Here is a 24,881-nt window from a genome sequence, read left to right on the forward strand (position 1 = left end):
AGGCATGAAATCAAATTAGTGCATCTGCAGCTGCCTATGTGTCATCCAGCTTCATATTTTACACACTAAAGACATTTTTTAACCTCATGTTAGCTACACTTCTCCTTTTTTTTTTTTTAGCATTACATTCCAGGATTTGCAAAGTGGTATTGGCAGGTATTAAAATGAAAGCTGAAGCAACGGCACAATCTGTCTCCTTTCCCATTGTAAAGTGACAGAAATCTTTTTGGGATTCATTCACTAGCAGGTAGGAGAAGACTTGGAAAAAAATAAAATCCCAGCCTCAGCTTCATCAAGAAATGCAAAACTCCTCCAAAGCTGTAAGCCAAGAGTGGGATTGTGGAATTTCATGGGATCACAGGATGGTTTGGGCTGGAAGGGACCTTGAAGATCCTCTCGTTCCAAGTCCTGCCCTGTTTCTTGATAAAATCGAGGTTTCTTGGCTTTCCAACAGCCCAGGGCCTCTCCCACCTCTCCCAGTGTCTGCTCCAGGGGATTTATGGCAATCACAGCAAGCTCTGGGGTGAGGGACATTCACCCCCAGCACTGGAGATCTCCTGCCTGCAGTGAGCTTTGGAATATCCAAACTGGCTGAGTTTTGAAGCCCCTCATTTTCATTCAGTGGCTGAGGACCAGCGCAGGATCACGTGGCTGCACACACAGAAAAAGCATTTTCCTCGTTAAAGCCCAATTAAAGTTATTAGCTGTCCATAGATAATGTAGCCCCGTTACACCACAGCCATATGGATGCCAAATGATAAATAATTTAAAAATGAATATTTTAAAATAAGAGTCTTTCTTGCAGTACTGAAAACTTTCCTACTTTTAACTTGCAAGTGAAGTTTCCAGAACTGGGAACAATGCAGGCAGCAGAGATGACTCCGAGTTCGTTGTCTGATTTGCATTATAAACAATAAAGAATTCCATTTCCACTTTCCATGAGCAGTGATTACATTACAGAGTAGCTGCCTACAGCCCTCAGAATTGATCCAAATAAAAAGCTGCACTTGTTGAGCTTTTATAACCAATTCCTGAGGGTTTGGTCAAATTCAGTACAGGCTAAAATTAAACAGAGATTGATTTATGTAGAAGGAACTGTAGTTGCAAGGCTGCTGCATTGTGTGTACAAGCGGAAATGGCTCTTGCTGAACACAGATCAGATTAATTGTAACCAAAGAGGAAGACCAGAGGTACAACTTTTTTCCTGTTTCCTTTCCAGTGAGAGCACCAGGCCAATCTGTGAGCAAAAAAAAATAAAAAACTGCAGGCAGGGCGAGTGTTCCTTGTAACACAGCGAGACAGCAGAACCAAAGAGGGCTTCCCGTTGCTGGGGACTTATTCCCAGCCCTGACGCTCCATTTGTCATCTCCTGTACAGCACAGAGTCAACCCTTGTGTCACCCAGTGCAGAATTCTATCAGATTAAAGGACCCGAGTGCTGGTCCTGCCCTGCAATGATTTCTCCAAGCCTTCCTTAAAAACCAGAACTCCTCCCTGCCAGGCGAGTCAGGGAAAAGCAGCTGAGAGATTTTGCTTCCTGCCAAGGAGGAGTAACCTGGAACTCTGGCATTTTTCTGTCACTTCCTCGGGTGGGGAAGTGGGATCAACTTTTCCAACAGGTGCCCCAGATCCCAGCACTACAAACGTGGTGAGTGAGAAGGGGCCAGGGAAGGCTGTGCGAGGGCCGGGATGCTCTGAGGTGACCCCACAGCACCCACAGAGCCCCGCTCAGGACAGGGCGTGAGAACTCTGGGAGAGGCTCTGCCCTCTCCCAACCTCTGAAGGCCCTGAAGAGTGAAAATAAAAACCCAGGAAGAAGTCATGAGCTCCAGGCAGCTGGATGTGAGTCCTGCATCCCAACCCAGCCTGGGAAGTCAGGCCCGAGCTTGTTTATTTTTATCACAGGGGAAATCCCAGGTGGGCACTGAGAGCCCTCCATGAAAACTCTGCAAAGATTCCCAGCTGGAATCATTTCCTCATTGTGTTCCCTCTGTGAACTGCTGTGAATTGACTGGGGGGGTTGCTGGATCTTCAGTAAAAAAATCCAGTAGGAAATGTCTGCATTAGGACGTGATCCAAAAGCAGCTCTTTTAATGTAGATCCTTCTTCTCTGACTCAGCAATGCCACTGATGAATAAAACTTGTGGCAAAACACCTCTCCAGCCTTCAGCCTCCTGCAGCTCTGGGTTATCTCCCCCCATCCCAGCCCCCTTCCCTCTTCCCTGGATCCCTGGTGATGTCTCTGTCATGTTGCCATTAAAATCCCTGTTCCTACACCCCTGTTATGTCTGTGACGCCTGCTGGGGCTGCACCCTGAAAGTGCCAAACAGTGCAGGGAAAAGGAGGGGGAAATCAAAGCATTCTGGAAACCTTGAGCTTGGCAAAGGCTGTGTATAATTTTGCTTAGGCTGCAAGTTGGCTTGAGGAAACTGTATCAAAGCACCATCTCTTCCAATTGCTTGAGATTTACTTCTAAAGTTTATTTTTACTGCTTCTTGTAGAGCCCAGACTGACAGCTCTGAAAACTTTATCTTTTCTATTCAGGCAACAATAGGAAGCAACAGCTCAGCCCCAGCAGAGGCATCTGATAGATCTGTCCCCGATAATGAACCCAAACTGTGGATTTGGGGGCATCCCCCAGGATTGGGAATCCCAGGCCAGTCCTACCCTGGCTCTGCTTCAGCCTCACTTCTTGTGTTTGTGAAAGACTCAGCCACAGCTATGAATTGATGACCCACTAATGACCAATTGATGAAAATTTCACAACCAATCTGCTTCTCAGACCATGCGGCTGCGCACAAATGGAAACAGAGTTTAATAAACTCTTCAGTGCTTTGGAAGGCCCAGTCCCCTAAAGCCCCAGCTCTGGCTGTAAAAACTCTTTTAATGCAAATCCACAGTGCCTGGGTGTTTGGGGCATTCCAGTGCCAATATGAAATTCCCACTGCAGGCGATCTTACAGTGCTCTGACTTCACTCTCTGGTAGCAAATTGTGGTATTCCTGCAGACGAGGAAGGCAAGGCTGGGGAGCTCCTCACTGCCCTGGGATCCTCAGGCTGCACCTGGACCTTTCCCGTTTCCCAGCAGAAGTGTTTGAGCTTCCCAGTGTCCTTAATTCACAGGCTAAAGCAGAAACCCACCATTTCCACAGCAATCTTTTAAAATAAAAGCACTTCCATCTGTAAAGCTATTGGTGGAAGTCATTTCTGCAGGTACATGAGATGTTCTCATAACGCATCACTTCCTGAGAGCTGGATGCAAATTGCAGGAGCCACATTTCCCGAAATCAGCATTAAAAAGTTGAAAATGCATTAGGTGGGAGAGCAAGCTTGGCTGTCAGTATAATATTTCTATTACAGTAGCAATCCAATTGGAAAAAAACTGTTCATCCTCGCCCAGGATGGAAACAAGCAGAGAAATTCGCTGCTGTGATTTTGGGAACTTGCGCCCCTTGCAATATTTACGTGTCACGCCCAGTTTATTGTAACGCAGCAATTAAAACTTCTTCCCTGCCTCTGCCAGTGAAGTCAGGCCGGTCCCTGTGACGTGACGGGCTCAGAGCAGAGCCCAGGAGAGCACCGGAGGTGCAGCCTCTGCCCCAAGCCCGTGCCCCGCCCTGAGCCGCCGGGATGAGCCCGAGCCGGGCGGACACAGCGAGCGCTGGACCCCGAGGGGGAAGCGCCCCGGGACGTGTTTGCAGCCGGGTTTATCGGCCTTTTTCGGCCGGCGGCCGTGCAGTGACGGGAAGGGGCCGCGGCTCGGGCGGGGGTCGCGGAGCCGCTGTCGCTGAGCCCCCTCTAGCGCGGTGCCCCGGCCGGAGCCGCTCCAGCCCCGCAGCCTCGGTCCATCCTGTGCCGACACCTCCCGGCAAACGCGGGGTCACTTATGGCCACTGACAGGGAAGGGGGGAAATTTAAGGCGAGTTCAGTCAGGGCTGCCAGACCTCCGCTGCCTGAGAAATCCGATAAAGATCTTCCCTGTCTTTACAGGGCTCGAGCTCATTTGGGGAGGCTGCGGAGAGAACTGCAAAGATTCCACCTAATCTCGGTAAACAAGTTTATATCCTTAATTTTCCTGTGCGGATCTGTCAGTCTAGACGCTGAGCTCCGCAGTGCAAGGGCAGGTTAATCAAACAGGTTTAAAAATGCAAATAAAATGCTGCAATTAATAATGTTGGTACATAGATTGATCTGAATGTTACCAAGTGAAAGGGATGACTTGAGGACCTGGAGGTGTTTCTGTTATCAGATTACATTTTCATATTGTTATAAAGCGGAGGGGGGGGTGAAAGTCAGTGTATTCAGCTTTTAAAATCCACAATACCTCTGCAATAGATTAAACCCTGGGTTTAAGGGTTTACTGAGAAGACAAACACGTGCAATTCAGATGTATCAAGTGTCTGTCAGTCCTGCCAATAAAGAATGAAATGCAAATAAATAATTAATAAATTAATACATGAAATAACGAGGGAAATTTTGTCCTTTTAAGAGCAGAGCACCGATGCTCCCAAGAGGTTTGTGCACAAAACCTCCTTCCCTGATGTACTTCCCCTGCTCAGGCTGAACAAGCCCCTCTCTTGCTGCACCCCCGAGCAGCTCCCGCTGCTGCCTCCCCAATTTCTCTGACAATCAGAGACCTGAACCCCTCCTCACAGGAGTGGGGGCTGCTCCCCGTGTCCCTCACAACAGCAGCTGAACCCCCGCATCCCAGTGCCATTCCCAAAGGAGAGGGAGGTCAGCAGGGAATGGCTCAGCGCCCTCAGCCCTTGACTTCGTGGAGCAGCGGCAAAAAGCCACCCGGAGTGCTGCTGCTCTCTGCAGGGCTCGATTTCTGCGCTCCGCGGCAGGGCTGGAGCCGCCGGCAGCCCTGCAACAGTGCGAGATGCCTTAAGAGGGCTGTCTAACCAAAAACTCGGCTGTGCATTTCGAGGAGAGCTGATGAAAAATGTTCCCTCTCCCTGAAAAGCTCTCCTTCGTCAGGACTTGCTCAGAGACTCTTCAGCCGAGGAGAGCCGGTCCCAGGAGTGTTCTCTGTCACTGTCCCCATCAGGAGCGCACAAAGCCTCTCCTGAACTCACACAGATTGTCCTTTTGATTTGTGGGGCTCACAAAGGGATCACAGCTCCGAGCTGCTGGAAGGGGAGGAGCAGGTTATCACTGCTACTCTCATTGCGCTGCTGGAAGGAAACATTTCCTACTCCTCTGAGCCTCACATCCCATCCTTTTGCTTTTTTTTCCCTTTACCATTATGTCCATGAATAACCATGAATTCCTTCCAGGCACCTGAGACCTCCCGAGGTCATTGGGACAAACAACTTGTGCAGTCCCAGCTCTTCATCTCCTCTCTATTTCTCTCCCTATTTTTACAGCACTTTATTCACTTGCTCCGTGTTCTCTGCACCCTAAACCCAACCCCTGAGCAGCACAAGCCGAGTGCTTTGCTGTAACAGCCTCCAGGGCCCTGACCCGAGCCCTGGCATGTCACTAAAATCACACCCCCACAGGGATGGATCATGGATTCATTAAGGTTGGAAAAGAACTTCCAAGATCATCAAGTCCAACCTTTGACCCTACTACCCCATATCATGGAGTCTCACATCTCCACTCATTTTTTGGACTCTCCCAGGGGTGGTGAGTGCATGCCTGGCCTGTGGAGCCTCTTCCAGTGCTGAAACATTCCTCCAGGGGGGCTGTTTGTACACCTCGAGGTGGCTTCTTCAGCAAGGCGAACACTGGGATTTGTTTGACACTTTGCCAGAGGGGGCTGAAGAGAAATTTCCCTTCTACCCCCATTTGTCCCAGACACTTCCCACTCCCATCTCACAAGGAAAGCAGCAGATTCCAGAATCTCTGTCCATGGATCAGAAGTCAAAAAAGAGACAGCAAAGGGTGAGGGAGCACGAAGGAGGACACACTGCCAAGATGGTTAAATAAAGTCTTTTTCTTTCTTCTTTCCTTTTTTAACAGCTCTGTAAAGTGCAAATGCGAAGAAAACCACCCACAGCAAGATGGGCTAAGGAACATTTGTCAATAAGAAAGAAAATAAAAGCAGGCATTAAAACAACAGAAATAATGACTCTGCTTTCCAGATTTTGATTCCAAAATGTCTGGTGCCTCAGGCAGTTATCTGTAAAACCCTTCTCCAGCGCAGTACCTCCCTTTTTGCCTCCAATGGTTGGAGTTAACAAATACTCTGTGCGTGAGGGAGAGCAGCTCTGACAGACAGCCCACAGCTACTGGAGAGCTGGGACTGCCAGCAGGGAATGGAGACCAAAGTGCCAGAAATATTACAGCAATATATCTTCTGCCTGGAAAGGAGTATTTCCATTTTCTTTGTCTTTGCTCCCCCTGTCCAAAGGAGCCACAGCCTTGAACTGCACCTAAAGCAGGGCTTTGTGCTGGGAACCCCTCGGAAATTGCCTCTGCCATGGGAATTGTCTCATCACACTCAGGAATCACCACCCAACCTGCTCATCTTTATCTGCTGGGACACAAAACCCCACGGGTGGTTCTCAGTGGCCCTCACTGTGTCAGTCACCACGGATTTCCCACGAGGGGACATCACCCAGAGCAGTGGGAGGGTGGCCCCACATTCCTGGTGAGAGGCACATCCCGCTGGGATCACTTTTGCTTTCCTTGGTTGTTTGTTTACAGGCCCAGGTAAAGCCCCGAGCTCCACCTGTGCTTGGAACTGTGATGGTACCAGAAGCAGATCATCGATATTTAAACAACACCTGCTCCACAGCCTGCTGCCACAGGTTCTGCTTCCATTACTGCCTTTTTACTGAGAAAACCAACAGTATGGGACAGATGAAATATCTCATCCACTCTGACACTCATCACTGCCTTTCTGGGAAATCACTGACATCAGATCAGGGTTTAGAGCTGCCAGGATACCCCAAATGAACACCCTCAGGCTGATCCCAACCCCTCCCAGGCGCAGGAGAGGCAGAGGAAGGGCCAGCCCATGGCTCGGAGATGTCACCTTGGAGTGACCAAGGCACGGAGCCATCAGCACCTGGAAGAGCCACTCCCCTGTCTGAACCACAGGAATGTCCATCTCAGCCTGCATTTGATCCCAAAATTGCTTTTATTCCATGTAACACTCTTTCATCCATTATCCAGGGGTGTAGGAGGACTCGGAGTTGCGTCACCTTCCAGTCCCTGCCAATAAAGTCATGATTTGATATGGAAACTGTGCATACCATTATATTCTAATTTGATATTTAAAACAAGCTCTGGCAGACAGCTGACTCCTTTTGATGCATTTATCTGATTTCTCTCTGCCTTTTTATCCTGAAAATATTCACAGGGAATATGAGGTATCACATTTTTGTTACGCACACTGAATCCATATAACTCCCAGTTCCTTTTTTTTCCCCTAGAATTTGGTAAATAGATGAGCATATATTACAAAAAAATAGAAAGGCAAATGCCAAGGCTGCAAGTTGAGTAAAATTCCACCACATGCTGCAGAGAGAGAACTCCTAGAGCTCTAATCTTAGGCACTTGATCTTCATCATCTTCAACCCTGGCTGTTCTTGCTGCTCTTCCTGTTCCAACTCCTCATCTCCAATTCCCCTTCCCTTCCCTCTCCTGCCATCCAGGCCTGGCCAAGCTCCCTTGTCCCCTCTTCCGCCTGGATTCCAGATTCCTGCTGCAGCTGAGGAGCTGGTGGGGAGACCCCTGCCCTGGGGAAGGGCCTTTTGCAGGAATGTTGGAGCACTTTAAAAGGAAATGAGGACAGAATTTTAATTGCCCCTAAGGAGGAGGCTCCTCACGACTCAAGGCGTTCCTGCTTCCCACACTCCCCATGAGGGAAAATGGAACCAGACTCACTGAAAGCACAGCAAAGCCCCAGCATTAAGGATTAGTCCATGGAACAGTTGGGTGGGAAATTGGGATCCTGCTGCTCAGGCTGGATCAATATCCCTGAGGAGGAGATGGGCAGGGATGAGGGAAGGAGAGTCCATCCACCCCGGCCAGAGGGACAGCACAGGGACAGCCAGCCCTGGCAGGAGGAAATTCCAGCACTGCAGCAGGGCCAGGTCAGCTGATGGAGCTGTTTGGCAGCGGAAAAAGAAAAAACTGAGGTCAAAAAGAGGAGGCCAACAGAATGCAAAGAGAAAATCCACAGAAAAATGGGGGCAACCAAGGGTCGGGAGCGTCCCTGGAGAGGGACTGGGCAGGGGCTGCTCCTCCAGCCGGGAGAAAAGCAAAACTGCCCCTCAGAAAGAACATTTCTCCTCTCCTGAGTGCTCCCCCAAGGGTAACCAGCCTAATTCAATTAAGTTTTCATTTCTAACAAACTCTGGTTATGAAACCACCAGCACCAAGGGATAATTGTGAGCAAACACATTCCCCCGCTCGCAGGGAATGCTCTGAGCGAGCCAGAAAACTTTGTCCTCAATGAATCAATAAAAAAAGTTACTCAGAAATAAGCAAGTCTTTCACTGAGTTTTGGAGAATTTGTTTTCATGCAAAATGGAAATGAGCTGGTGGTGGCCACAGAGCTCTGCAGAGCTTGAACATTCTGAAGAATGGGCTCATTTTTACATCATTCAGAGTTATTATCTGAATTGCCATCCCTGCCCCATCACTCAAAATGAATTTTCTCCAAAGAACACTGAATTTTTGTATATTTTATGAACTCAATGCGCAGCAGAACCCACCATGTGATCGCAAGGAAGATAAAAAGTGTCATTTAAGAGAATGAAGATTACAAACGGTTTCAATTAAAGCCACACGAACCCCTGGATCCTGTTCTCCCCATTTCAGTATTTGTCCAAGATGTGCACACAAACGGCCCTCCAAAGAACCCTGCCCTCAGTAATTTTCCCTTTCCTTAATCCTGGTGTACCAAGCCTGGTCTCCTGGGATATTAAGAGTATCTCATAAGGACAATCCAACTTCATATTGATTCCATTTCCCAGATCTATAAAATTGGTTGCCTTAGGAAACACGGGAGCGAAGGAAAGGAACACAACGCGAGGTTTAATTTAAATACCACTTCCAGCAAGAGGGGAAAGCACAAATGGGAAAAAGGCAGAGGCTGCTGCTCGTTTGCTGAGGTTGTGCTGCCTGAAATGGGCGATGCAAAGTGACAGGGGAAGGGATGATCATTGCTGGAATAACATCAGTATCAACACAGACACATCCCGGGCTGGCAAGGGACAGGGGGGATCCGAACTCCAAACAACACTGATGGAGCAGTAAATATCATTGAGACAGCGAGGGGGGAGGAGCTGGCTCGGACTGGAGACAGGCTGGGAGAGACTGGGAATAATATTTGCTCCAAGGTACTGCTGGGCAGCAAATGTGCAAATCTAATTAAGGCCTTCTCAGCTTCTCTGTGGTGATTTTTTTTTCCTTTTCTGTTTTTTCTTGCTCCCTTTTTTCATCTGGACCACCATGGTTACAGATCACAGTTAATTGGGGCTTCAGGTACTTCCTGCTAATTGTTGAGTTGTAATTAATGCTGCCTGAGAGGAGGGAGGTCAGCCATGGAGCTGGGCTGGTGATGGGCAGGACGTGACAAGACAACCCCACAGTGACTTCAGACCCAGCCCAGCCCTGCCCTACACGGCCCCACAGCCCCAGGAAAACACAGCTGGGCAGGAGGAGAAATTGGATCCAGTGAGGAGCACGCCAAGCCTTGCCCTTTATTCTGGTACCAGCACAAAAAGCCCAACGGGAATTCAGAAAGGACTGGCATCCTTCAGTGGATGAGAGAAAAGGGGGGGGAGGGAATTTTAACGTGGGCAGATGGGGATGGGACAAAGGGAATGGCCATAAACTGAAAGAAGGGAAATTTAGGTTGGATACTGGGAAGGAATTGTCCCCTGTGAGGGTGGGCAGGCCCTGGCACAGGGTGCCCAGAGCAGCTGGGGCTGCCCCTGGATCCCTGGCAGTGCCCAAGGCCAGGCTGGAGCAGCCTGGGACAGTGGGAGGTGTCCCTGCCCGGGGCAGGGGTGGGATTGAGATGATTTTTAAGGTCCTTCCAACCCAAACCATCCTGGGATTTCTGTGATTTCAAAAGAAGGCTTTTTGGGGATAAACTGTTCAAGTCTTCTCCTGCCTCTTCCCTTATTTTTGTGCCGAGTTCCTTTTCAGGCCAGTTTGTCCTCATTTCTCACCAGCAGAGCCACCCTCGCTTTTCCAGCACAAAACCTGGACACTCCAGGAGCTGCATCCCAGCCAGCCCCAATCCCTGACCAAGACCTGCCTCGGGTACCCAGCTCCAGCACAGGAACCCCTCCCCAGCACGAGCTGGCAGCCGAGCTCAGCCCCAGCCACAAGTTGTGGCCAGAACTTTTAATTCCAGATGCTTCAGGTTGACATTTCAAGAGGTAACACGACAATTGCTTGTGCTAAATCAATTACTGATTATCAATATAGCACTTAGTGATGTATAATTAGTATGTAAGAGATATATTTAGCTGGAGATTATACCAATAATAAGGGCTACACAAGCAATGGCTGTATAATTACATTTTATGAATACAGGAAACCTGTGAGAAATGCTCCCAGATTTAATTGACATTTAACAAGATAACTACAGCAAGTTAATTAGAAATTATATGCTAAAAATATGAATTAACTTTTAAATAATATTTGAGCTTGCTGCACTCTGACTGTAGTAGCTGGGTTTGTGCCACCAAAACACCTAAATGAAATAGTCCTTTCAAATACCATCTCTCTGATTCATTTCCCACAAACCAAAGCCTGTATTATCAGCTACTCATTCGGAATCCTTTTTGCTACACGGAGCCTGAGTTGATCAGCTTAGTGAAAGGCTTATTTTTATGGTCCTTTCATACTTTTTAAAAATGAGATTTCTCTTACGTTTCTTTCAGCAACCCAGAGAAAAGATTCCAGTTCAGCTGTGCCGTCAGCTTTGAACCCAGAACAAAAATGCAAAGTAAGGCACTGACAAGCTTTTAGACTCCCTGCAAGGTGATACATCAGGGATTCTGACAGTGCTAATACAGCCAGAAATTTGGAGAATAGAACAGCCCTGAGCTGGTTCTGCTGTGGCTGGGTGGAACCACAAAGGAAATGTAATAGCGGCTCCTTAGCACGGTGCCGTTATTCTTAGATCCAGGTAGGGCAGCACGAAGAGGATGGAAATGTGGCCCAAAATTCAGTTTGCTGCAGGTTCTCAGGGCAGTGTGGGGCTAAAGCACAGCCAGAGGTTCCCCCTGTGCCTTTTCCAGAGCTCCCAGCATCCCTGGGATCAGAGTCCTGGGAAGGCACCGGGAACTCAGCAGCCCCGCTCCAGCTGGGTGTCAGCAGATCTGAAGTCTCTGCAGCTCAGGCACTGATGGTTTTCATCGTTGTGCATCAGATCCTCACAACCACACATCATTCTGGGGGTTTATTACTCCCTGCCCTGCCAAACTCTGCCTCTCAGTCATCCCAGCTGAACCCATCTCCACGGAGAGCTCTGAGCCCCTCCCCTGAGCAGGGCTCTGATCCCTGGCTGCTTCATCGGCCTCCATGGAGAGGGAGCTCAGTTACTCAGAGGAGCAAATGGGCCCCCATTACCAGGGGAAAACGGTGCCATTTCTGCTGTGCCTTGTCCCAGAGAACTCCAAGGTCTGTCCTGCAGTTCCTCCTTGGCAGCACCCCCTCGTTGGCATTTCGGCCACACATCCGGATTCTGCACACACTCAGCACACATGATTTACTGCCCCTGCTCTTGGAAACGGCGCCTCCTTCCATAGATCACAGCAGGAAATGGGGAGAACAAGATGATAAAGCAGTGAGGGACGGGAGAGATGACCGAGCTGCACCTGGGGCTGCAGCACCGAGCGGCTCATGGAAAGGGGGGGTTGGCTTTGAGCCAGGCACAAGCAGAACGTTTTGGACAAGAGAGGCAACAACTCTAAACCTGGCCCAAGACCTGATCTACATCTGATCAGAAGTTTGGAAAACCCTCAAAGACAAAAGACAAAGCCTTTTATTGTCCCAGACCTCCCCTCTCCATCTGGGGAGAGCAGCAGAGCAGAGCGCCCAGAGTTCCACTGCCAGGGGTTGTGTTTTGTCCTGGTTACAAACCCTGCCTAAAGCAAAGCCATTGAGGACAGAAACAGGCAACAGCAGTGAGGAAAAGAGGTGATTTCTGAGAGACAGGAGTCTGGGCAGAGCTCCCCTTTGCACGGGTGTCACACAGTGCCTCCTTTCCACATCCCAGGCGGATGCTTACAGGGATTCTGCTGAAGGAATTTTTCCTGCTGTGAGTGCCAGCCATTTGAAACAGAGAACTCATGAAGAAATAAAGTGATGGGAACAGCTTTTCCTGCAGCTGATTCCAAACCCCAGCAGTTCATGTGCCCCTGGCTGCCACTGACCCCTCACCTGGTCATCCCTGCACTTGTGTCTCCAGCCAGACTTTGGGAATCCCGCTGCCAGGGAAGAGCAGGGAAGGCAGAGCTGTGAGGTGGAATTTCCTTAAACACCCCGACAGCTGGGGGGGATCTCTTCACTGCTTCTCCCCAAACTCTCCCTCAGGAGCAATGATGGATTCTTTCAGGACAATGGGGCTTTCTCCTAAGAGCCATGAGGAAGCTTTGGATGTTTTGCTGAGCTTCTCTGTAAAACATATTTTAAAGAAGATAAAGTACGTGTTTATACGAGTTCCTCTTCTGTAAAAAAATATTTAAAGAAGATAAAGTACATGATTATATGGGTTCCCCTTTTCACTTTTACTTGGTCAGTAGATTAGTAAAGATTGATTTTTCTGCATGAGAGGGAGAGGCCTAAGGTTAAAAGATAAAAGGGTAGATTCTTTTTAAAATGTAATTTAGATTTTTCTGGTATTAGCTCCAGTATCATCACAAAATCACTTCAATTTTCCAGGAGCACCTGAGCCCCGCTGTACAGCTGCAGGGAAGCAGGAAAGGTCTCCTCTGGCAAGTGAACAGCTGAGGACCTGCAGAGCCTGCCCTGTGTGGGGTCCCTGCCTGGGGCCCCCGAGCCTGGGCCCCCCAAACATCTGCCACACGAGGGACATCAGTGACAAAAGTTCTGCTGAACTGATTTCCTTTTTTCTGTGGTCGGTGCAGGTTTAGAATTGAAGTTCTCAGAGCTCGTGTCTAAAAGAGTCACCCTGTGGGTGAAGCCTGGGCTTTAGGTTGGATATCAGGAAAGGTTCTTCCCCCAGAGGGTGCTGGGCACTGCCCAGGCTCCCCAGGGAATGGGCACGGCCCCGAGGCTGCCAGAGCTCCAGGAGCGTTTGGACAGCGCTGCCAGGGATGCCCAGGGGGGGATTTTGGGGTGTCTGGGCAGGGCCAGGGGCTGGACTCTGACCCCTGTGGGTCCCTCCCAGCTCAGGACATTCCAGGATTCCATGAGCAGGACTCTCTCCCCAGTCCATGCTTTTATAAACTGTGCAAAGCTCAGAGCTACAGAGAGGATTCCAGATCTGAGCTGCTCTTATCAACAGCAGTAAATTAGGAGTGGAAGAGACTGATGATGTGAAACTCCCACCACCTGTGGAGTCAGGGCTCAGCCTTTAGTCTGAGCTCAACATTCTCACCCAACCTTCTCCTCATGACTGCTCTTGCTGGAGAGCAGGAGATCAGAGCACACAGGAGTTCTGTACCTGGAGCTCTCCTGTTGTTGGGAACGGCGTCTTTGTACGACATGTCACAGTGGGCTGCCTGAGTGACTGGATTATGCACCAAGAATAATTGAGCTGATACGTTTCAGCATTTTTCTTTGAATAAATTATTTGCAAATAAACATTTTCATTATTCGACCATCTCTGATGTTCCATTAGCATTCAGTGAATTATTTATTCAGCAGCTTTTCCCATCAATCACTGAATAAATTATTCGCAAATAAATTATTCTACCAGCTTTTGCTTTAAAGATGTCCCTTTGAGAACAATAGCTTCCCAGAATAGCAAACAGGCAAAGGGAGCAATTTAAAAGGCCTGATCCTCATCTCGGTTGTCTTGGTGTGAATCTGGAGGATTATCACGGAAATTCCTGGCCTTTTTCCACATTTCTATGTCTGTGAGTCAGATTGTGGTGCCACAGTGCTCCACTCTGCCAAAGCCAGCACAGAGATGCTCAGAGCCCCCAGAACCAATCTTTGCCCATATCCTAAGAGGCAGCTTCATTCCCAGCTCAGAAATGGAGCTGGATTTGAGTGATCTCCAATCAAACCAGGGGCTCAGGTCCCACAAATATCCCGGGAGAGATGGGGCTTTTGGCACTACCCCAGATCCCTGCTCCTGCCTCCCTCCCAGCCAGGCAGCTCCGTTACCACACCTTGGGTGCAGAATAAATTAAAATCTCCTCCGTGCACTGAGCCCAGCCCAGGAATTGTTTGTGCTTGGGCCAAGCAGGATGAAAGCCTGTTAGAACTAAATGAAGGCTCCATTTATGCCAATTTTAAGGCATAATTGAGGTGCAGCACAGGGGAATTTGCTGAACTCCTCTGTCCTCGTGACAAGAAAGAGCCGCTTTAAAAGAACCATCTTTATCAAAGCCCACACAGGATTCATCACCCCCCCAGATGGTGGGGCCTTGCAGAGAGAGGCAGAGAGGAGCTGGGGGATGCAGGGGAGAGAGGCCTCCTCTGGAGAGGGCTCGGTATCAAAGCTCCCCGATCCTCACGTGAGATCAGCCCTGGAGCACGCGCGGGGCTGTGCCTGAGCTCTCATGACACCCGCCCTACCTGGGCTGCCTGGTGCTATCACTGCAATAAATAATTGCTAATTTGCACAAAATGAACGAGTGAGACACAAAGTAATTGTATGAGGGGGGACAACCCAACAATAACATTAAGATCTGTAATTGACTTAATACCAGACGCTCTTCCCCGGGTGAACCTCTCCTCATCCTCGGAGTAATTGTGTAATGACATTTATGTGGAATAGACTTGTGACATTATAAATGACACTTATGTCAGGATTGTCAGGCTGTGACAGGCTCAGAGACAGCTCCAGTGAGAAATTAATCACTTCTGAGGCTTGAAAGTTGCTCATTTATCGCTGCCAAATAACATCTTGCAAAAACAAGCTCTTGCAATGCAATGCAAGCTCCCAGCCACCTCACCCTCCAAGATGTGTTTTCTCCCTATGGAGAACCTTCCTGGAGAGCCTGCAGGAATGGGGCCCTCACCCTGCATGGTCAGCCTGCTCCAAGAACACAAATATTGTCATCTTCTCCATGTCCCCTCCTCTCAACATCACAGCAGCTTTAGCAGCTCTTTATGGAGCACACAACTCTCTAAATCTGCACAGATCTCAATCTCTGTGTTCCACATTTCCAGGGCTGCAGGTCGTGAAAGGGTTAAATTATTTACTGGGGAGAAAAGGACGTTTTGAAATGCACTGTACATAATGAATATCACAAAAAACAGAACAGAAAACCTTCTCCAGATCAGTGTAGGGGCTATTATTAGACTATCAAACTGTCATTTTTCAAAGCATTTCAATTGTCACCATTTTTTCTAATGGCTTCTAAAGCATTATCTAATGCCTGGGCCAAAAAGCTGGAGAGGATCAAAGCATGCTGAAAAGCAGCAGTCAGGCTGCATGACAAATGAGTGTTTGCAGGCTAAACTCTTCCCATCCATTTGCCTTCCAAAATATTTGTGAACTTCAAACCAAGATGACTTTATTTGTGCTCTGGGATTTTTTTCAAAAGATTCGAGTGTCCTTAGGATTTTGCCTTCTCTTTTCTCATGGTATGGAAACATTTAAGGGAAAGGATGACCCAGCCGTGTCCTGCTGCAGTTCTGGTGTAGCTGCCATGACCCTGCAGGTCCCGCGGGCCAACAGGGAGAGGTGGAGGGCTCAAAAAAAGAACCTGGAAGTGGTGGATGAGGATGGGAGCATCTGGTGGAGGCTGCAGGGAGCGTCCTGCAAAGCTCAGCACACTCGGAGCGTTTGTGTTCCGTGTGCCATAAATGCCTGGCTGTGTCTGAAACTCCCGGGAACTGCTGAGCCGGTGCTGCTGTGCCCTGCTCTGCCCTCGGGTCACCGAGGGACACAGGAGGGACATTCCAGCACTGCTGTGATCTCCCTCCTCCTGCGCCTTTCCCAGACCACGGTGTTGTCTCCTTGTTCTGGATTTCCACATGAATTCCATCAGGAATTCCTGCCATGGCTTCCAGGGCTGTGTCCCCTCCTTGGACTTTGCTCCCCACTCCTGTCCCCAGCATCCCACCCCTCCAGGGGCCTGAAATCCCTCTCCCAAAGCACCCAAGATTAGGCTGTTAATGGAACATTTGTTATTTCCAGCCCCAATGACAATGGAATTCACCAACTGCTTCAGTTTAACCGAGTGTGACGGCAGCAGCCTGATTCCACAGCCTAATTAAATTACATTATTTTCTAGGTGGAGCTTTATGAGCAGAGGTGAAGAGTAATGATACGAGCAAGGCACGGAGTCACACGGACTTGTCAGGCCCGGGACTTCTGTCCAGATGGCAAAATGAGTTATTCTATTTCCATCTCTTTGAAATGTCACAGTATTTGCCTGTGTTTAATCTGGGGCTTGTTTACGCACACAGTCACTCTCAGAAGAGCAAACGGGAGCTGCTCAAAGGGAAAACAACAGCCCTAGCTGCAGAAAGGAAAAAAACCTGGATTTTCTCCAACCCACCACTTCCCATGGACAAAACCATTGCTTTAAACCCAACATCACTGCTGCTGGATGGCTCAGGGAGTTACTGGGCAGTGATAAGGAATTGATGGGAAGAGGATTCCCAAGGCTGCTCTCTCTGCCTGTATCCATGAGCTGCCTCTGATGGGAATAGAGCCCAAATTCCCTGCCTGCCACCCACCTCCAGAAAGCCACTCTGCAAACTGAGCCAGTTTTTGCTGAAGTTTTCCTTGGTGAACAAGTGGTTGGAATCCAGCTTTGCATTATGGGTGTTAAGAGGCAAAAAAAAAAAAAAAAAAATAGATTGCAGGCTTAGAGATTTTTCTGAAATCGTAAACAAAAAGGGGAGAAATGCAAGAAGTGGATATATAAGTTTATGGCCTGTGAAATTGAATTGCCTTTTACAGGTCCTTGCCTTTGGATGGACAGGGAGAGGGTTTGGCATCCTATGGGAGATGGGGATAAAAGCTCCCAGCACAAGGGGAAGGGGCTGTGCTGGCTGATTAAGGATGCAAATTCCCCAGGAGCTCAGGGAGCCTGGATTTCAGAGCTGAAGGGAATCCCAGACTGGTTTGGGTTGGAAGGGACCTCAAAGCTCATCCCATTCCACCCCTGCCAAGGGCAGGGAACCCTCCCCTATCCCAGGTTGCTCAAAAGTCTGGGAGGTTTCAGGAACTGGAATTCCAGCAGGAATGTGCCTTGCTTTGTAGATCACCAGCAACACACAGACATAAATACAGGATGGCAAGGAGCAAAAATCCATGTCCTAAATCACCAGAGAGGCAGGAAAAACAGGGCAGGGGAAGGAAAAACCTTGAAGTGATTGGAAAGCGTTGCATTATCCCTCCAGCACCGCTCAATCCCAGCTCTCCTCCCTTAATGTAAATTGTTCTCTGCATCGGCCTGTCAGGTATTGACAGGGAATCTGTCTGACGTGGAGGTATCTGGATTTTGCAGGAGAAAACCAATGTAATTTGATGGAGCTGGCGCCAGGGATAAAGTAAGAGAGACAGCAAGCACGTTTTATCACCTAATGGGTTTTTCAAAAGTTGCAGCAAGTTCCGTACCCAAATCCTGCCTTGTTGCCGTCAGGGCTGAGGTCCCAGTTCACCACCTCAGCACCAGCCCAGCACAGCCCAGGCCAGGGCCCTTCCCAGCCTGTGGTTAACAGCTGAGTGATGTGGATATGAGGGATGCAAGGGACGGTGAATCTGCTCTATTCCCCCAGGAATCTACTCCAGAGGTCTGATCTTGTTTAAAAGTGTCCCTTCTTCCCAAGTTATTTTTTCCTAACCTCACCATTCAGACATGAGGTTTCACAGCATCTTTTTTCATGGCATTAAAGGAGATCTAAAACCCACCTGTCTCCCTCTCACTTTGCCCTTTGGACCTGGCAGAGGAGTGAAGAGCTGCTCAAGAGCAGAGATTTTGCCATCAACATTCAGCAGAAAGCAGAGCCAAGCTGAGCCCAGCTGGGTTTCTAAACTCCTCCGTGAGAGTAAAGTCAGAACCAAGCTTTAAAAATCCTGAGGAGTTAAACACAGAGCCCTCAAGTTATGTGTGAGACCATCAGAGAAATCCCTCAGGGAAGGAGGCTCTCAGCATATTTCAAGTCTGGTGTGTTTGGTCTGTCCCTGGTACCTGCTGCGTTTTGTAGCACTGGAGTCCAATAAATTGATTTGGGTGATGCAGTGAGAATTAAGCAGGAAATTCATTGCATTGACTGGACACCAAACTCCAGGAAGACATCACTGAACTTGTAGGAACCCTGCAGTCTCATCTAGACAATCAATAGTTCTGTTTATCAATTTAAGTGTGTTAACGGGAGCAGGGAAGAACCACGGCACATTCACCCCTGGGAAGTTTGGAGGGGCAGCTGAGCAGGGTTTGTGAGCAGGGGCAGGTGGGGAAGGGTTTGTATTTAAAATGGGATCTAAACCAGAACATAACAACAGCCACAGCAGAGAGGCCAAGAGCATTCCATAAATGCAGCAGGAGAATAAAAAGCATTTTTAATGTAAAAAAGCATCTTTTAATGTAAAAAAGCCCACACTTCACTTTGACTGCAAAGGGCCCGTGACAAAGGCACTGATCTGAGGATGCAGATGGGCACTGGGGGGAAGGACAAAGGCAGCTGAGCAGAGCAGGCACCGATTCTCCTGCAAAGCCCCTGCACTTCACAGCTCTTGAAAATTCAATACTTTTAAGATTCTGGCTGGAGTTCTTAAGTGCTGAGAAAGGCAAAGGAGTAATCAGGATAAGTGAGATTGGCTTTCAGCAGGTGAAAGGAGGCATGGGCTGCAGGAATGGGGATGCTGGGGGGGTCTGGACCCCCTGTGCTCCCCCCAGCAGCTCTGGGACACCCCCAGAGCCCCCTCTGCACCCTGCCAGGACCCTGCTGCCTCCGGGGGCAGGAGGAGAAGGGGAAGAGCCTCGTCCGGAACTCAGCAGCTGCCAGAAGAGCTGGGAAAAGCTCAGCAGGGAATTCCAAGTGCACCAATCCCAGAGGGAGGGGGCCCAAAGGGGCACGGTGGTGAGCGGGGAGGGGCAGGGCCCCGCTGCTGAGCTGGCTCATGCCCGGTGACACCTGCCCTGTGCCCCAACTCCAGGAATTTTCCCTCTCCCAGGGAAAGGGGACCCAGAAAGGCTCTCATTCACCCCAAAGCTGCCTCACCCCACTGTGACAGTGCAAAATCCCACAGATTTTACCAAAATGTTCACTGAGGACGAGACCCGGAGTGAAATGAGCTCCGTGCCTGTTCCCAGGTCAGGTTGGTCATTCCTGTTAAGGTCTGCAGCTGTAATTTTCAGATGTGTGAGAGCTGCCAGCACCCAAAGCGTAGCAGGAACTGAGTTAACTCATTTATAATGTGTTTTAAAACTTGTAGCAATAATAATCATTATCATTACAGAGCACTGTAAGTGCTAACAATAATAAGAATAATAACTATTACTGCCAGCAGTTACCATGATTATTACTATTATTACTTCCTACAGTATTAGGGATCAATTCAGCTGGGAGACAAATGAGCACCAGGCTGGGGAGGGAAGTGGGAAGGCTAAAGACAAAAAGGGAATGCTGGAATAAACAATCCTATTCCCTTCTTTTTTGGCAACACATGATAAAAGACATCCAGCTGTCCTCGCTCTGAGGAGGGGCATTAATGTATCACCTACCCCACTTGAAAAGCTTACAGAAATCTGCTTATATTTTTTAATCATCCCACATTTTAGACCTTTAAAATACAAATATGGATTTCAAACATATCAGGGGAACAAATTAACTCAGAAAAATGGCCGTACTTTCCAAGGTTGCACCTGCCATGAAATTGCTCCAAGTCTGCATTTTCCCCGAGTCTCTGGTGTGTCATTAGAGCAGATTGATCGCCCTCCTCTCCCGGCAACTCCCCCATTAGAGGGTTATTGTATGGAAATTAATGGCAGGCCTGAAACATTTCTTTTGCAGCTGCAGTAGTAGAAGTCAGTTTTGATTAAGCACTCGAAACCCGGCAGACGGGGTTGATCTCTTTGCTTTAGTTCCCTCTTTTATTATCACTGGTGTCAAGTTTTGTTACTTCAGCCGTTCCCCTGGTACTCCCACTGCATCCTTGGGTAATAATAGGGGTAATTCTTTTTATGTGCACATCTATTTATTCTAAATATGTACAGACTGATCCTCAGTGGTGTAAAATAAAACCCCAGCACCCTTTCCAGCACCCGTGCCACAGCCCTAGGAATCATTCCCGCTCATTCCAGAGGCTGAGTGGGGCAGGGCAGGATGGAAATGGATCCCAGGAGTGTGGCTGAGTCTCTGCTCAGTTACCCCAGGAGTTGTTTGATCTGATGTCACATCTCATGTGCATCTGCTCTGCCTCTGGGTCGCCTTCCCCTGCCCTCCCGGCCCAGTTTAACCCAGTTTAACCCAGTCCCCAATGGCAGCAGGGAAATAACAGAAGAGCAGGCGGCTCCTGTGAAAGGAACCCCTATTTCTGAGCAGGCAGGTATCGATCGAAGCCCTGATGGAGGGGAGGCTGGCAGATCCCTGTGAAAGGCACGCCAGGTTCAGCACTCCGAGGACGGCGTTCCGCTCCTTCGCTGTCCCGAGTCCTCCTCGCAAACAAGGAGCCTTTCTGACAAAACCTCTGCATTCAGCGACAAAGTACTGAGCTGCAACTCCCCATTTATCTTATGAAATGGTCCCAGAACAGCTCTGAAAAATGTATTTAATGCAAAGATATCTATTAATTAATAAGCACATTAGTCAGCAATCAATAGTGGGTTGATGATATTGTTTAAATTATGCATGGATAATAAGGATCTGGTTCTGCCTTCCTCATCTGTTTTAAGGCATATATTGAAAATGAGTAGTGCAGAACGGCTTTGCATTTTAAAAAGTTTGATTAAAATTATTTTTAAATAGACTAATCCTATGAACATATTATATTGCATAAAATTAGCCCTGGGCACAGTCAGTTTATCACCTCAGTCTCTCCACAGCCCATTGATTAAGCAGACACTGGGAGCAGCCTGTTCTTTCTCTGCATTTGGATTTTATTGTGGGGATATTGTTGTGTGTTTGAAAAGCCTGAGCGGGGCATTCCTGGCAGCTCTTTTCCCCTGGGCTGCACAAACTGTGCAGCTGATTCTGAGGCTGATCCCCCCCTGTCACTGGGGGGGGACAGAAGTGATCTCACCACAAACACCCCCAGGATGTCCTGGCCCAGTCCCACAGGACACCCCTGGCTCCTTCTCTGGATGTCCAAGTTTGCTTCTGAGCAGGGTTGTCAGAAATGGGAATAACGTAGTAAAAGTGAAGAAAGTCAATGGAATTATCCTGGCATTTGCTGTGGTACCACTGCTGTGGTTTAACAGAGCTGAAATTCTCAGCCTGGACATCCTCAAAGTGCATTAAAAAGTATTTGTTCTACGTTCAGAAGCTGTCTGCATAGGGATAAAGTTAATATATTATAATATTTAACAGACTAATATTTATATTAACATGTTTAAGTGATATTAAATTCATTCCAGTCATTTACACAAGTGGTTTTACCTGGATAGTTTTAAGCAAATTGGCTGAAGCTCATTTACCTGAGTGTACACAAGCCCCAGAGCCAACAGATTTGCTTTTAAATCATCCCTCTGAACATCCCCTGTCCTCCCTTCCTGCACAGGCACCTAAAGGAGCTTCTCCAGCTCCAGGTGGTTCCATGCACCCACAAATCCACGTCTGGCAGGGTTTCCTGCAGTTCCCTGCAGAGCAGCTCGTGCTCCACTCAGATTGGGGTGGGACTCGTGGGTTTGGCTCTGCCCGACCCCAAAATGCAAAGCCGACCCCAGCCTGTGGCAGGAGGACTCTCACAAAGCCACAGGAATTACGGAATAAATGGATTTTCCCAGCCACGCTGCGTGTCTGGATCACTGAGGAATCCAGGTGGGAATTATCTCTCAGTAATTTAACCACTGGCTTTGAGTGGCTGGGGAGGAAGCCCAGCTGGGACTGCACCTCCCTGCCTGGGATCGTGGTTCTGATCCAAACAATGGCCTGGGCACCCCTGGACACCAGGATGGACACCAAGCCAGGAGCCCCAGCACACAGAGCTGCGAGCTGAGCACAGCCTGGATTGACCTCAGCAGCTCTGAAAGCTCCCAGACAGAACCGTTCAGGAGGTCAGCGCACAGAGGATGCTCCAACACCTGTGATACAAACAGAGCACTGTGCTCTCATAGCTGCAGCTCCAAAGCAGCTTTCGGGTCTCCACGCGTTGCTTCCTTAACGATGTGAAACATAATAGCCTCGGCTGTAATAAAGATGAATTACTTTTTAATAAAATAATAAAACTCCGGTAAACACTCAAGGTTTATCACTTAATTTATCCCCAGTGCTCAGACAGAAAAAAACTTTTGTGCTACTTGGTTTTTAATATTGCCAGTGATTAGGCTTCAATAACCCTCTGCCAGCAGCGTGTGCCTCATTTCCCTGGACAGGCAGGGCAGGCCATAACTTCCTTTCCATCAGAGCTCTAATGCTGTAATTTAGAACTTCTGTCAAGATGAAAGATCTTCCCAGGGACCTGCAGCAGGCCCATGGCAACACTTTGGCAGAGGGCTGGATAATGAAGTTTTCATTATTAAATAAAGATATTTTAGGAATGTCATAACCTATAAATCCATTCTTCTACAACACATCAGTTCAGTATTTTGTTTATTCCTCATCCACTGATTCCACCCTGCCTGCAGCTCCCCATTCCCTGGTTTTTGGCTACCATGCCAGCACTTCGGAGTTGCCATAGAGATAAATTCCAGTGTCTCTCCCTGGGGTGGGATGGGGAGGGCAGGGCTCACATCCCTTTGCTAGCTGATGGGCTGAGCCTGCAATTTGGTGGTACCCGAAGGAAATGTTGATGTGGCTCATCAAGAATTCTGGAAAGAGGGAGATTTTCAGGAGGAAATGAAGTCCAGCTGAATGGTGCCACGCTGGCTCTTAGGCAAAGGCAGCAAGGGAAAGCCAAGGCAGGTCTGCAATGAAAAAGTTTCCCTGCACTTAAAGCTTACTGGGACAAATCAATAGATACCAGCAGGGAACTTGGTGCCTCCTAAAAACACCAGGAAGGAAATCAGGAACTGAGCAAAGACAGGCCTGTTCACCTGTCAGAAAATTCTGTTTATTTTCAGACTTTAACAGCAAACTGCAAACCCTGCCAGCACTTGAACTGATTGAAAATAATTTTCCCCTTCCGGTGTTAAGCAAACAGGAAAGTTCCGTGTGGCAGCACCAATGGTGTCTGTAATGGCTTGCTAAGATCCTGCTAATTAAAAAAAATAATCTCATTTGAAGATAGTTAATGGATTCAGCATTTCTACAAAGTATTAGGAAGACAACATTATCTGAACTTGGGGCCCGGGTGATTACTGTGCAATTAGTTGTGATTCAATTCACTGAAGAAAAATGTACAAAGGAATAACCACTGGCAACAAAATAAATGTCCTGGAATTGTGCTACCAACTGCTTTGATTTTGTCTTAAGTTCAGAATTTTGATGCTGCCATGATGCTTTAACTGCAGCCCTGATTTCACATCACTGGGCTTGATTTATCCTGTTAATGCTTTTCTCCCTTTCCCTGAGACAACCTCAGTGAATCCCTCCAGATCTGGGACTTCTCCCTGTTGAAACCAGGTGCCAGCTTAGAAAACATCCCACAGCATGGGGGTGAAAGGATCTGGGATTCTGCATTATGAGGATGGAGCACCCTTTGCCAGATTCAGTTGTTGCCTTCAGCACCATCAACAAAGGGTTCTGGATTCTGGGCTCTGAGGGCAAATTCTGCTGTGCCAAGGACAGCCAGGGTGGGTCCGGGGCAGCAGAGGTGGCACTGTTTAATTTGGCAGCTTGGAAGAAGCCAGGGATTCTCTGCTGGCTGCCCAAATTCCCACCCTCACGCTGGGACTTCAGAGCTGCTGATGTGAAAATCGGATTTTTCCACTTAGAGAATTCTTGGTGTCCTTTTGTGAGGACAGATGTGCTGGGTAGGGCAGAACCAGGGGCAGCCAAACCGAACAAGAAGCTTCCCCTGTTGCCTTTTGCTGGACAGTTCCTGGTGAGCACTCCCTCTGGAATTATCTCACCGCTCTGCTATCTCCCAAATGATCCCATTTCTCTCTGTTTTAAGCAATTTTTAACCTCCCTTCCTCAGCACAGATGAAATTGTGGGTTTGCACAACTGCATTTCAGTGGCAATGCCGAGTTACACCAGGTTTCCAGAAGGGGAATCTGTATTCCTATGAAAATCTCCCCGAAATTCAGCGCGGTGTTCCCACGATGAAGCTCCAGAAGAGCTCGAGGCGAGTCAGGACCAAAGGAAAGCAGCAGGCAGATAAGGATCAGCACTCAGATCCCGCTTTCTGTTCCTTAAAATAAACAAATAAATGAATACGAACGGGAAGGAGCGCGGCTCGGGGAGCTGCTGGCGCTCCACTAGGGGTCTGTCTCCACTCAGCATCACCGCCCGGGAGCGCCGGAGCCGGGCTGCGGGAATCTCCTCTCCTCGGCTTCGGGGAGATCAAAGCTCCCCATCCTCCTGGTCTGGATCACCCTGGCAGCGCTCCGAACGCTCCGGCTGCCGTTTCCCTATCAGCAGCATCTCCGGGGATAAAGTTCAAGCCCCGCTCGGCTCCCAGCTGCAGGAACCGGGATGTGCCGCGTGGCTTCCCGGGGCACCTCGGGGTGGGTGGCCGGGCTGGGCCCGGGGCTGCTCTTGGAAGTT

General features: G+C 48.7%; 1 long non-coding RNA gene across 1 annotated transcript; it reads left to right on the forward strand.

The window, feature by feature from the left end:
- The first annotated feature begins 1,532 nt into the window (after positions 1-1,532).
- Positions 1,533-7,157, forward strand: LOC125337906. The gene is made up of 3 exons (XR_007208152.1): positions 1,533-1,647; positions 3,989-4,046; positions 5,966-7,157. It is a non-coding gene; the product is annotated as an uncharacterized LOC125337906 (long non-coding RNA).
- The last annotated feature ends 17,724 nt before the right edge of the window (positions 7,158-24,881 follow it).

This window comes from Corvus hawaiiensis, chromosome 24, assembly GCF_020740725.1.
Source record: "Corvus hawaiiensis isolate bCorHaw1 chromosome 24, bCorHaw1.pri.cur, whole genome shotgun sequence".
Lineage (NCBI taxonomy): Eukaryota > Metazoa > Chordata > Aves > Passeriformes > Corvidae > Corvus > Corvus hawaiiensis.